Source organism: Opisthorchis viverrini (genome assembly GCF_000715545.1).
Source record: "Opisthorchis viverrini unplaced genomic scaffold opera_v5_67, whole genome shotgun sequence".
NCBI classification, from domain to species: domain Eukaryota; kingdom Metazoa; phylum Platyhelminthes; class Trematoda; order Opisthorchiida; family Opisthorchiidae; genus Opisthorchis; species Opisthorchis viverrini.
The window spans coordinates 1,165,910-1,176,866 of NW_008751722.1; the positions used below are offsets into that span (position 1 = coordinate 1,165,910).

Genomic DNA, 10,957 nt, shown 5'->3' on the forward strand with positions numbered 1-10,957 from the left:
GAGGTTGGTCGAGATTTAAGGCGGAAGGAGAACCAATCAGCTAAGTCAAGCTAAATCTCTTTTGGGTGTCGGCCGGGGGATTTTAGTGTGTTAGAGTGGTTGAACAGGTGTTGGGTCGGTGGGGAAACCTACATGTGTTTGGGTCCAGCTTAGTGTCTGGTTCTTCTGATTCGGTTCATTTGATGGTTCCTCTTGAACTTCGTTTGAACCCTCTGTCAGTCTGTGTAGGTGAGCTAGTGCTCAGAAAGTTGTGTAAGAGGGATACTGTGATCTTTGGTCGGCTGGGGTTTCCATCCCCATCCCCCGGTTTTTTCTAATGATTGACGATTTCACCGTCACGTGTTAACTCGCTTGTCTAAGACCGCTTTCCATACGCTCGCTAGCTCCACACCCTCGATTCTATTCACGCTGTGATGTTTGGTGATTTCCACCGCCTCGGCTATCAGCCACTGTGGTGTGAACCGCAGTCCCTGTCTTGAAACTTCCACATTCTCCAGATCTATTCTCTTTCCCGTGTCTAAGGCATGTACCGCCATCACTGAGTCTTTGACCAGCGTTTGGCATTCCGCATTCCTTGGTGGTTTGTTAATCCTTCTTTTATGTTTACCAATTCTGGTGTGCAATTCCCTGGCAGTTTGCCCCATATAAACCTTAGCGCAATCGTCGCAGTTAATTCTGTACACACAATCCCTAGTCCTTTCAGCCGGCAGGGGATCTTTCAACTGCACCAAAACTGAGCGTAGCGTTTTTCCTTTCTGAAAAGCTACTCGAATGTTTGCTAAGTTCAACAACCTCCGAATAACCTCCGATGTTCCTGCTTTACATGGAATGACTGCTGTGCAGATCCATTCCTTACTGGGTCTAGATACTGAAGCCAATATCTTCCTTAGTTGACGCCTAATCAAAATCACTGGGTATCCTATTTCTTGAAGTTTGTTGGCAATCTCGATTTGAGCTGCCGTTCGGTCGATCTCTTCTGTACACAGCGCTCTAACTCGACGAAACATCGATGAGACAGTACTGGCGTACACGGACTTTGGGTGTGCTGATGAATAGCTGAAGACGGTTCCTGTGTCTGTTGGTTTCTGGTAGATGGTAGTTTTCAATTTCCCACCAATCTTGTGTTATACAGTCCAGAAAGGGTAATGTGCCCGAAGTGGTCTCTATTTCCATGCTAAATTTAATGTTGGGGTTTAAACCATTGAGATAGTCGTGGAAGCTGTTCACCTTATCTCGTTGGATTACAACAAACGCCAAAAAACTTTGGGTGACAATGATACTCTTAGTTACCTCCAGAGCATCTGCCCTTCATTCCTTTTTTCTAGGTCAAATGTTGACCACGTCTCTATACCCGCCATGCTGAATTGGGCACAGAAAACATTACTCTTTTCGACAAAAGCTGGTTTTCCATACACAATACGCGGTCTGACCAACGCAAATTCTGGTGCTGGGCACGTTTTCCGGTGAAAATCTCCGTCGAAAAAAGTCCAACTGTAACACCCTTGCGGTGCCTGGCTCCCATGCACTCTGGAGGAGGCAGGAGTGCTGGGATACTGCCAGTTCGCTCAAGCCAAGACAGGAGAAGTCGAGATGCATAGGTCGGGTTCGAACCCCGGACCTTCCGCTCAGCAAATTTGCACTCTAACCACTGAACCATCTCGCCCTCCGTCGCACAATAGAACACTCGTTTTCTAACCGGCTCGTTAAGGATTCGCCAACACTAGCCTACATGAGCTATGGTTCTGAAACAACGGTTTTCGAAGGCCTGCAGATGTCTCGTTTTCGATACTTGAAGAGCCCACGTCTCAGTCTTATAATGAAGTAGCTCGTCCTGTAGCCTGATCCACAAAGCCATACCGCTCCGGGGCTGCGGTTGTGCCTAGTTAGAAAGCGAGACCCGAGGCTTGTTAGCCTCATCCGCCACAGGAATCCGAACTAATGCAACTTCCAAGATACCTAAAGCGTTCGACAACTTCGAGTGCCTCTCCCTGGATTGCAAGTGGCGTTTGCACTGAAATCATGTCCAATATCATAACCTTAAACTTTTCGGGTGCAATGTGCGTGACCCGTTCATCTGTAACACCCTTTCGTTTTCTAGGTGTCTTGCCACCCGAAGGAATCACGAGGGCCGAGATAGTGCGAGGTTGCTCAAGCCCAGGCAGGAAAGTCGGCATGCAGAGGTTGGGTTCGAACCACTGACCTTCCAGTCAGTAGATTCGCGCTCTACCTACTGAGTCATTTCGTCCTCCCTCAGGTGCGCTCAGCCCACCCGCTTGTGCATTCAGATCTTAGGCTACCACGGCGACATCTGAGCTTCTAGCTCACCGCAGCAGGGTATTCATGGCGTCATAGAACTTTCCGCGATGGTGTCAGAGCTGAAGTATAAGCAAACATGACGAACAAACAGTGATCAACTCCCGCTTGTGCGACCCCTTCAATGATGTTGCCAGACGAACTGCACAGGGGCCACTGTCAACGACTCTCCAGTCAGTCAGAGAGCCTTCCGTCTGGTGACTTAAGATCTAACAACCCCAGCACATCCTGCCAAAGCAGACTCCGGGTCGCCAGAAATACGCCGGAAGCGAGTGCAGGGTGATGATGCAGTTGACTTAACCACTGCTTATGTCTTGCATTGTTGTTTCGGATGCATGGCACACAATGTCAAGTGAGTCCACTGTGAGAGCAAGAGCAGCTCGTTCTGTTTGTTTCAGACAGCGAACACTACAAGCAACCAGACAGACGGCATCGAGGCTTCAAGATTGATTTCGAGCTTCCTGAAGATGTCAGCGCTGGATGACGCGCAGATATTGCTTTCCAAGCCGATTCAGGACGAAAGGACTCACCAGTCCTAACTGATGGACCTACAAAGAGAGTTATTGATGGGGTGAAGAGAGGGATAGGAAAAGTATATGGGAGATAAAGAAGGAGGCGTCAGCAGTGGCCTGTTTCCGCTTACCCCCTGCTGTGTGCAGCAAATAAGACGACCCGGTTAGTAACACCACGCGATTGCTGATGTGGCATGCGGGTATTGTCAATTTGTCACATTGGACTGAGCCACAATACGGCAGGCTGTGTGGGTTGCATAGTAGACCTTGTTTGGAACCAGTGGCTCAATAGTCCTGCTTTGCTGCACAGTAGTGGATTAGTCATGGGGGATCAAGCAGTGAGACGTAGATCTCTCACTTTGATGCTACTTCTCAAATCTGTTATGTTGTAAACCACATCGATCTATTGCCAATTTGTGATTATGTTGTGACTGCTTTGGATAATTCTGTAACGGTCAAACCCAACACGTCCCAGTGTGCGCTTCCTAGGACCAACCTTTTCCAAGCCATGCTTTGGGGTTAGCAGCATTGCTGCTCCCGGGATTATGAACATGCTGGTCGGTTGAAGGAAGCACATTGTTCTTCACCCAGAATACCCCATAAAATGCGGTTACTCGTAGTACGAGAACTCACCGTTTTTCATGGTGCCTTTGTATGGCTGCACCTTGTGAATTGAAATTCCAGTCAGCGTAGCCAGCGGGACCACCGCAGAGTTATCCACAATGTCAAAGTGGCAGTGTCTAAATAGGCTCACTGGAAACTCGGTAAGGGAATCTTTACGTCATCGACAAGTGTTATCCGGCCGCACAGCGAAACTTCATGACTACCATGGGGGGTGGTTAGCTTCTCATACGGTGTAAATGATTACACTGTAAATGATTAAGACTGTCTATGCACGAAGCGCTGCCTGGTGGGCTCAAGTTACAGGCCAGTGGGGCTCCTGTGCCATTACTTTTTTCAAGCTCCTTCGCAGACCGTTTCCGGTACTCTGACATTCATCGTTTTTGTATGGTTCATGTAGCGACGTGCTCTTTTTGACACCGACTGCTTGTCGTTCTGTTGCTACCAAAGTCCGACGACTTTACCTTGAACTGGTCTTCCACCTGGTCCGCATACCAAAATATCGGTTTTGGAGTAATCAGAGATTTGGAGTACACTCAGTTGTCAGGTTTTGGTGACATCGAACGAATGATCAACCTCTTCAAACAGCTGTTCACTTGAGTCTTTAACCGCTTTTCTGCATAAAGAGAGTAATCAAACTGATTTCAAAAAAAATATCAGTAAGAAAATCCAGAGACATCATAAATCATTCGATGCCTCGAATAAACCCTCGCAATTTCTTCACAACTCTTTTTCCATCGTCAAAGGGGTTGCCTTTTCCCGTTGCATGTTGGATGACATTCGGATATAGAAGCAGCCACGTGGCACTCTTGCTTGTGCTGATTGTGTTACCATATGTTTAGTCCAGACGACCGGCCGTGGCAGTTACAGGTTTCTTGCAAAAAGTATGGCATCATGTTTATCGAATATGTTGCAAGTCAAGACGTCGGATTAGGTGAGAAAGAGGTTGTCAAAGCACTACCAGACAGGTACAATCCGTAATTTGAGTTACTCCTACCAAACTATGGGTCTCAGGAACCATATGTGAATGAATTGAACACATTGAAATTGCCTGTTCTGAAAAGCCCCAGATTCTATTCCCGGATGGTTCCAAGAGGTCATTGGTGTGATCTTAACTCAGTTAAGGTCGTCTTGATTGTAGCTACTCATTTTGTAACTGCTCGGTATGATCTCTGCTGCTTGCACGTTCATTTATACGATGTACCTCTGATTTCTCATATCTCTGACTTATATGGTATCTTTGAGTTGTGTTTACTGATCCGATCGCACGCAATTAAAAAGAAAGATGTTCTCGGTGGAATTTTTATCAGGAACAGTGAATAACTTGGTGATTCGAAATGCAACCTGAGCCAACAAACAGCGCCACACTCTAAATGAGTAGCAGTGATAAGCCAGTGGGAACGTAATTATGATAGAAATATTCTCTTGGTAGCAGCCCTTTTAACATCTCTCCTCTACTCAGTGATCATGAGAATGCAGTCGCAATTTCACCTGCATAGGTTCATCCTGAGTTCGACTGCTACTAGTCCATCCGGGTATGCAAACGTTTGGAGCATTTGGAAGGACGTTTGGTTAAAAGGCTCCAGTCCTCGATTGAAGTTTAAAGCGCCTCACGAAAAACCAAGCAGCAGAAATGGGTCGTGTTCACAAAATACAGTGCGCAGATGATTTACATGTCGCACCAACTGACTTGGTATAAACGCATGATTGACAGCACCTTGGTGAAAGTTATACTGTGGATCCACAACTGTGTTTCTAGCTGGATGGATATCATCAGCAGGTAGGCTGGCTTACCAAACTTATATGGCACTTCGGGATGTGGTATTGCTCCTTAGTTTAGTAGGAAAATCTTGATTATTTCAAGTATAGTTCTTCCTCTGAGTCCTAATAATGCTCTCTTGGAAGTATCTACAAAACGTTCCACATGACCGTTGGATTGGAAGGAATGGCGTTGTCCGGATGTGCCGGATACCGTTCTGCTGACAGAGTGGAAAGTTCTGTTTACGTGAATTCACTACCGCTTTTGGACAGTTTTCTGGACTCCAAAACGGCTGATCACATTCTTCAGTTTTAGAGCAGTGATGCGTTTCATGTGAGTTGCCTTCGCCCTTTTACTATAGGCATATACTAGAATTGGATGATGCTATCCAATGACATAAACCATGAGCACAGTTCCTGACGGGACTTGGACGATGACTAACTTTCAGAACACGCGTAAACGGGTTCCTTCAGCTCTTTACCCATACTGGGCCAACAAACCTAGCTGTGGATTAGGACATTCGTACAATTAATCAGAGGACGCCCTAAATGAAATTGTGTAGTGAGTACGTGTTGTAGTTCACAGGGCACAACTACGCATCCATCAGCTTCGGAAAATGTGTACTTCTGACTGTGTTGCAACTTCTATGTCCTTGATTTCATGCTCCTCCACTATGATATATCAAAAGGCACGATAGCGTGAGACATCTATTTATAGAGATGAGAGTATATTATTGTTATTATTATTATTATTTCAGAATGTTCCACAAGGTCATGCCAGGATCTTCGTGGCGAGCCGAGAAACGCCGAACCATAGATCTTGGTTGGTTGACATTCTGGCCGATCCTGGCCCCTCTTCGTTCGCCCCGTAACCCGCTCGTTATCCGTATAATCATGTGGTTTTCGGTTATTAAGAGAGGTGAGATGGCTCAGTGGTTAGGGCGCGAATTTACTGACCGGAAGGTCCGTGGTTCGTCTGCCTCTCGACTCCCCCTGTCTAGGCTTGGGCGACCTGCCAGTATCTCACCCCTCGTGCTTCCTTCGGCTTGCACGGCAACTAGGCACCGGAAGAATGTTACAGTTGAACGATTTTCTCTTATTTATAATTTAGGCTGGCCGCTGGACAGAAAGCGAGGACCGACTTTGGTAGAACGGGTGAAGTTGATTATCAAGACAAGTTGGCGGTCAGCATGTGTGGTAGAAATGGTTCGCATAAAGCAGGGGGCCATCCGTCGTAGTCCCACTCACCGTGGCAAAAAGAACAAGAATCCTCGAACTACAATGGTTTACATAGCGTAAACCACTTTTCACGATCGGATTACTGTTTTTTTCAGGTTGACTGTGCTGAGAATTTATCAGTCTTGGTAGGGCGTCAGCTTCACCTATGGCAGCCTAAACCAGCGTTGCAAAACGTTGGCCGCTTAAGCTGCGGCATCCTTTATCATTATCAGCTGTAAAAACCGTGTACTTTCCGTACAGTGGTTATAGCTGCCACGGCTTCATACACCGATAATTTGGTGAGGTGGAGTAGATAACTAGTTTTGGAGGTGGTAGCTGATATGATTGGTGCGCAAATGTAGCAGTTCCAATGGACCTTTCTTTGGGGAATCGGAAGGAGTGCTGTGCACTGAAGGCAACAGCCTGGATGTACGAGCGCCACCAGGTCGTCTAACAATGTCTGTAACCACTGATTTGCCTTTTCTCGCAGTTCCTAACCAGGAAGATCGCAAGGTTCAGCGCCATCATCATCATCGACAGCATGACATCGATGTATAACACCGATGCTTTGCTGCCGTACAACCATGAAGCACTGACCAGCGCAACTGAGTATCCTGGTGCCAGGTCATTTTTTGGCCTTCCCTGACTCGCTTTCACTCTTCACTTGACTTTGCGAAAAGCGCTCTTCAAGGAAGTCGGTCGACTGGCGTACGGAGCACGTGATCAAGCCAGCGCAATCTGTGTGGTGTGATCAGTCCATCACAGAAAACTGGACCTTGATGTGGTGTTACCTTATGTGTCCCTCTTTGACCCATTGTGTCCTTGCAGCACCCATAGAGTCTCTCATTGGTCGTTGGTCAGAAGTCTGACCAACAGACTCTCCTGGCCCATCAGGTTGGGGTTTGGAACGTGTGGCGAGTTGTTCTATGGAAGTGGTAATGCACTTCCTTCTTCCGCTAAGCACCGCTGCACTGCGGTCGGGGTTTTGAGTCAAAGACCTCCCCCAGTACGACCGTCACAGTCACAACTAACAATACTCTCATGCCATGTCGGCCGTCACGTGGTTTAATCGGCCGGGTCGCCTCACTTGCTGCGTACAATAGGGCGGGTAAGCGGAACGGGCTACCGCTGACACCCCTCTTACACATACCCCCTGTTCTACACTACCCCACTTTGTATGCCCTATCCACAAGTCCAAACACTAGGACTGGCCGCTTTCTCGCCATGCATCATGCTCAGCCGCAGCTTCTGTACGTCCGACTTCAGTAACAACCCTAAACAATCTGAAGTCTGTTTTCAACCCCAGAAAGCCGGTCTACTTAGCTGCGTTTAATCGTCGCACACTAAAGCGAGCAAGGCAAAAAGCGGTTCTTTCTTGTACGCTGGATTCCCTCTGCATTGGTGGTCTCTATCTGTCTGAGTCAAGGCTACAGGACGCATGTTCTGCAATCGAACTGATTGCTCCCTCGCTGTTTTCCAGATTCCGGCTGCCCACCCCTGATAATGCAGAAGCCGCTGCACCTGCATATATCGGGATGGGTGTTGCATTAAGCGACCGGGTGGAAGCATCCTTACTTGAATGAATACTTGTACACGGTCCGTTTGACAACGTCTGTGGAAGAATGTCGAGAAAATGGGCCCACCCCTCCCTATTTATTGTGTCTTATTACGACATATTTGACTAGCTCTGATTCTGTTAAGGATAATTTCTATGATGCTTTCGGAAGGAACAAAATGTGAATAGTTCCACTCCACACATTTCTAGAGCCTGTTGGATGCCTTTTTCATAGGCGACGTAAGTGCGTAGGTGATTCTGGTCTCGTTTAAGGTGTCTGCTTCTCAGGTTTGGATTGAGGTTGAGAGCCAACAACAAAAACTGGACATTTGAACTGAGCCTCTTGTAGTGAGTGAAGCTGGAATTTTTCAGACTCTACGACTCACACCTTCGAAAGTAACATACTCGTCCGAATCATGCTTGATATCGTGCAACAGTTATACCGAACGTTGGACAGCAAAAGTTACCCACCGAAGTTGGTTTAACGTACCTTTGGAGTTCCATTCCTACAGCTGCTGGGGAATGATGATATTCACAAAACGTTTCTGTCCAACACTACCAAGTTTTGAAGCATGATTTGAGAATGCCGTGCGTCGTCTCAACTTATACACGCAGTCAGAAAGTTATCTTCCCAATCTCTATACCATGTACCGAATTCCCAGATTCTGACGCAGGTAAATTCTAACATTTCAACTGTCACATCAACAGAGGACACTGACTCACCTGTGGGATTTGTTGATGACATCTGGAGCGTGGGGCTGTATCAGAAACTCGCTGGGCCGCAAAATGTGCATGTTGCTCCTGAGTTGCTTTCTACCGCTGAAATCATCTTTGGGTTCACGCTGGGACCTCATTACTATTTGTTATATCTCTTAAGGTTCTATGTTTATCGGTCAGGTCGCAAGCAAGTAATAAGGTGTTGGGAGACTGAATAACGTGCTGATTCGAAATGCAATGTGGGCCAACAAAAGGCACCGCCCCCCAAATGAGCAGCAACGATAAGCTATAGTAGGAAAGGGGCTGTTACTAGAAACCCAATCAGAATAAAAGTGTTTGATCGGGGGCAGCCCTCCTAACACTGCATCCCATACTAGCTCCTCTTTCCGTAGTTCCTAAATGCATAAAATTTTGCTGATATCTTATCCACTCTATTACCAACCCTTTCCGTGACGATGACTATTCAGACACCTGTTTTCCCGCCACGCATACCTCCGTCGCTACTGAAACTCCATGTTTATCTCCTTCAGAACCGGCTAGCGTTGTAGTTTTTAAATTTGCCACATTTGGTTGATAACTCTCGAATAGCTCTCGGGACTTCGTTTAACAAATGTTGTTAGGGTATTGGACGAGTTGCCTTGGTAATAAAAATGCCCTGATCCGTACATTTTACCCGAAGAAACAAAACAGTAGCATAAATCCGTTCTGCGAGTTTGGTACGATACCATACGTTGACTGTCCGTGTCAGTACATACTTGTTCGTCTCTTGCACCGCAGCTTGACTTCGTATTTCGTTTTTTCTTCCACTTCAGCTCTTTTGCGAACAGAGGTGACCAGTTCGGCCTTGTACTCTCTTCCATTCGAACTACACGGCTAAATTTCACTCATCAGTTTCAAAACGTCATCAGGCAGAATGGATGTACAAACTTTGCGAGCTATGTTTCGAAGGTATTTTCTATGAGTCCTTTTGTCATTAGATTGTTTAAGGGCCGACACCGACAATAGTGGCCAAATAAATGCACAGGAATTGCAGCGTGCGTTGTCAAACGGTAAGTCCTACACCAACCCTCAGTTTCCGCTTTCATCCATCAATCTAAGCTTTAGCAGGCAAAATTTGAGACATGTAACGACCTTAGCCTAGAGTAGCGTGCTTTTTAGCAGCGCGTACGATTTTGAGGCAAGGCATTACGCCTTGTTCGTCTTCGGTCATGTCATTTTCATGTGGTTGCGACTGCAACACTTGGTACCCATTTGTCGAGCTTGTGTAAAACCTCATGAAGAAGTCTCCCAGCACTCCTGTGTGGAATTATAAGGACCGTTCCGTTGCGCGTGATTGCCATTGAACCCGAAGGAAGGGAGTAATTCGGGATAGTGCCAGACCGACAGCAGCGTTGTGGAAGCCTATTTTGAGTTTGAACTATGAACCTCTTGATCAGTGCCCTCACACTCTAGCCGTTAAGGTATTCTGAGTTCGAATTCCGCGTGTAGCGAGTTTGCAAACCAGCTGTAAGGATTCCCTCAACTGTTCGTCCCACAGCAAGGGATAAAAACCCTGATCAGGTAGTTTTGGCCAAGACTACACTAGCTATCCTAGGATTTTCTTGCCTCATCAAAGATCGAGCCATCCGGTTCACACTCGTCTAATCGTACTTTTTGGAACGAATGGATTGTAGTCGACCTTTTAGTGCACGCTAGTGATGTGGATTACCGAGCGGATGTTTGTGAATGTGAAACAGTCATCCTCACGCTCGTACTAATTGAAGGCGAGTTGTGATTCTGTGATATGGATATGACGTCCTTAGTCCCGACCTAAAGCTGCCACCTTGACGTGGTGGTCGGGCTTCAGTGCTGCAATGATCCCGCGGGCTACACTGGCTGGAACTTCGTTCCACAAGGTACAATCATGCCATGAAGGCCAAAGGGGGCAGCGAGACCCCGTACTACGAGTAATCGTGCTACGAGGCGGTCTGGAGGTAAAGTCGTAAGGAGTGCGAAGGCAGTCAGGTGTTCCTCCAGGCGACCAGCACGACCATATTTATGGAAGCAGCGATGCTGCCTTCCCCCGAGGAAGGACGAGTTAGAAAAGGTAGCCCCAAAAACCGCACACTCCGATCGCCCAACGGTTGACCGTGACCGCCGGCGCATTATCCAATACGCTCGAAATACTTTTAAAACCAAAGAGCCGGGTGCTGCTCAAAAGGCACCTGCTGTGCGCAGCCGCATCAGGAATGAGGCAGTAATGCCTTATTCCCTGCGCCCTCGG

The 10,957-nt window shown here is 47.2% G+C and overlaps 1 protein-coding gene across 1 annotated transcript in view; it reads left to right on the forward strand.

Annotated features, from left to right (window-relative positions):
• Nucleotides 1-10,957, forward strand: part of T265_13436 (hypothetical protein) — a gene marked incomplete at both ends in the record, with an annotated part of 37,253 nt that overhangs the window by 5,577 nt on the left and 20,719 nt on the right. The window contains one exon of the mRNA XM_009168853.1: nucleotides 9,507-9,743. The remainder of the gene's footprint in view (nucleotides 1-9,506; nucleotides 9,744-10,957) is intronic.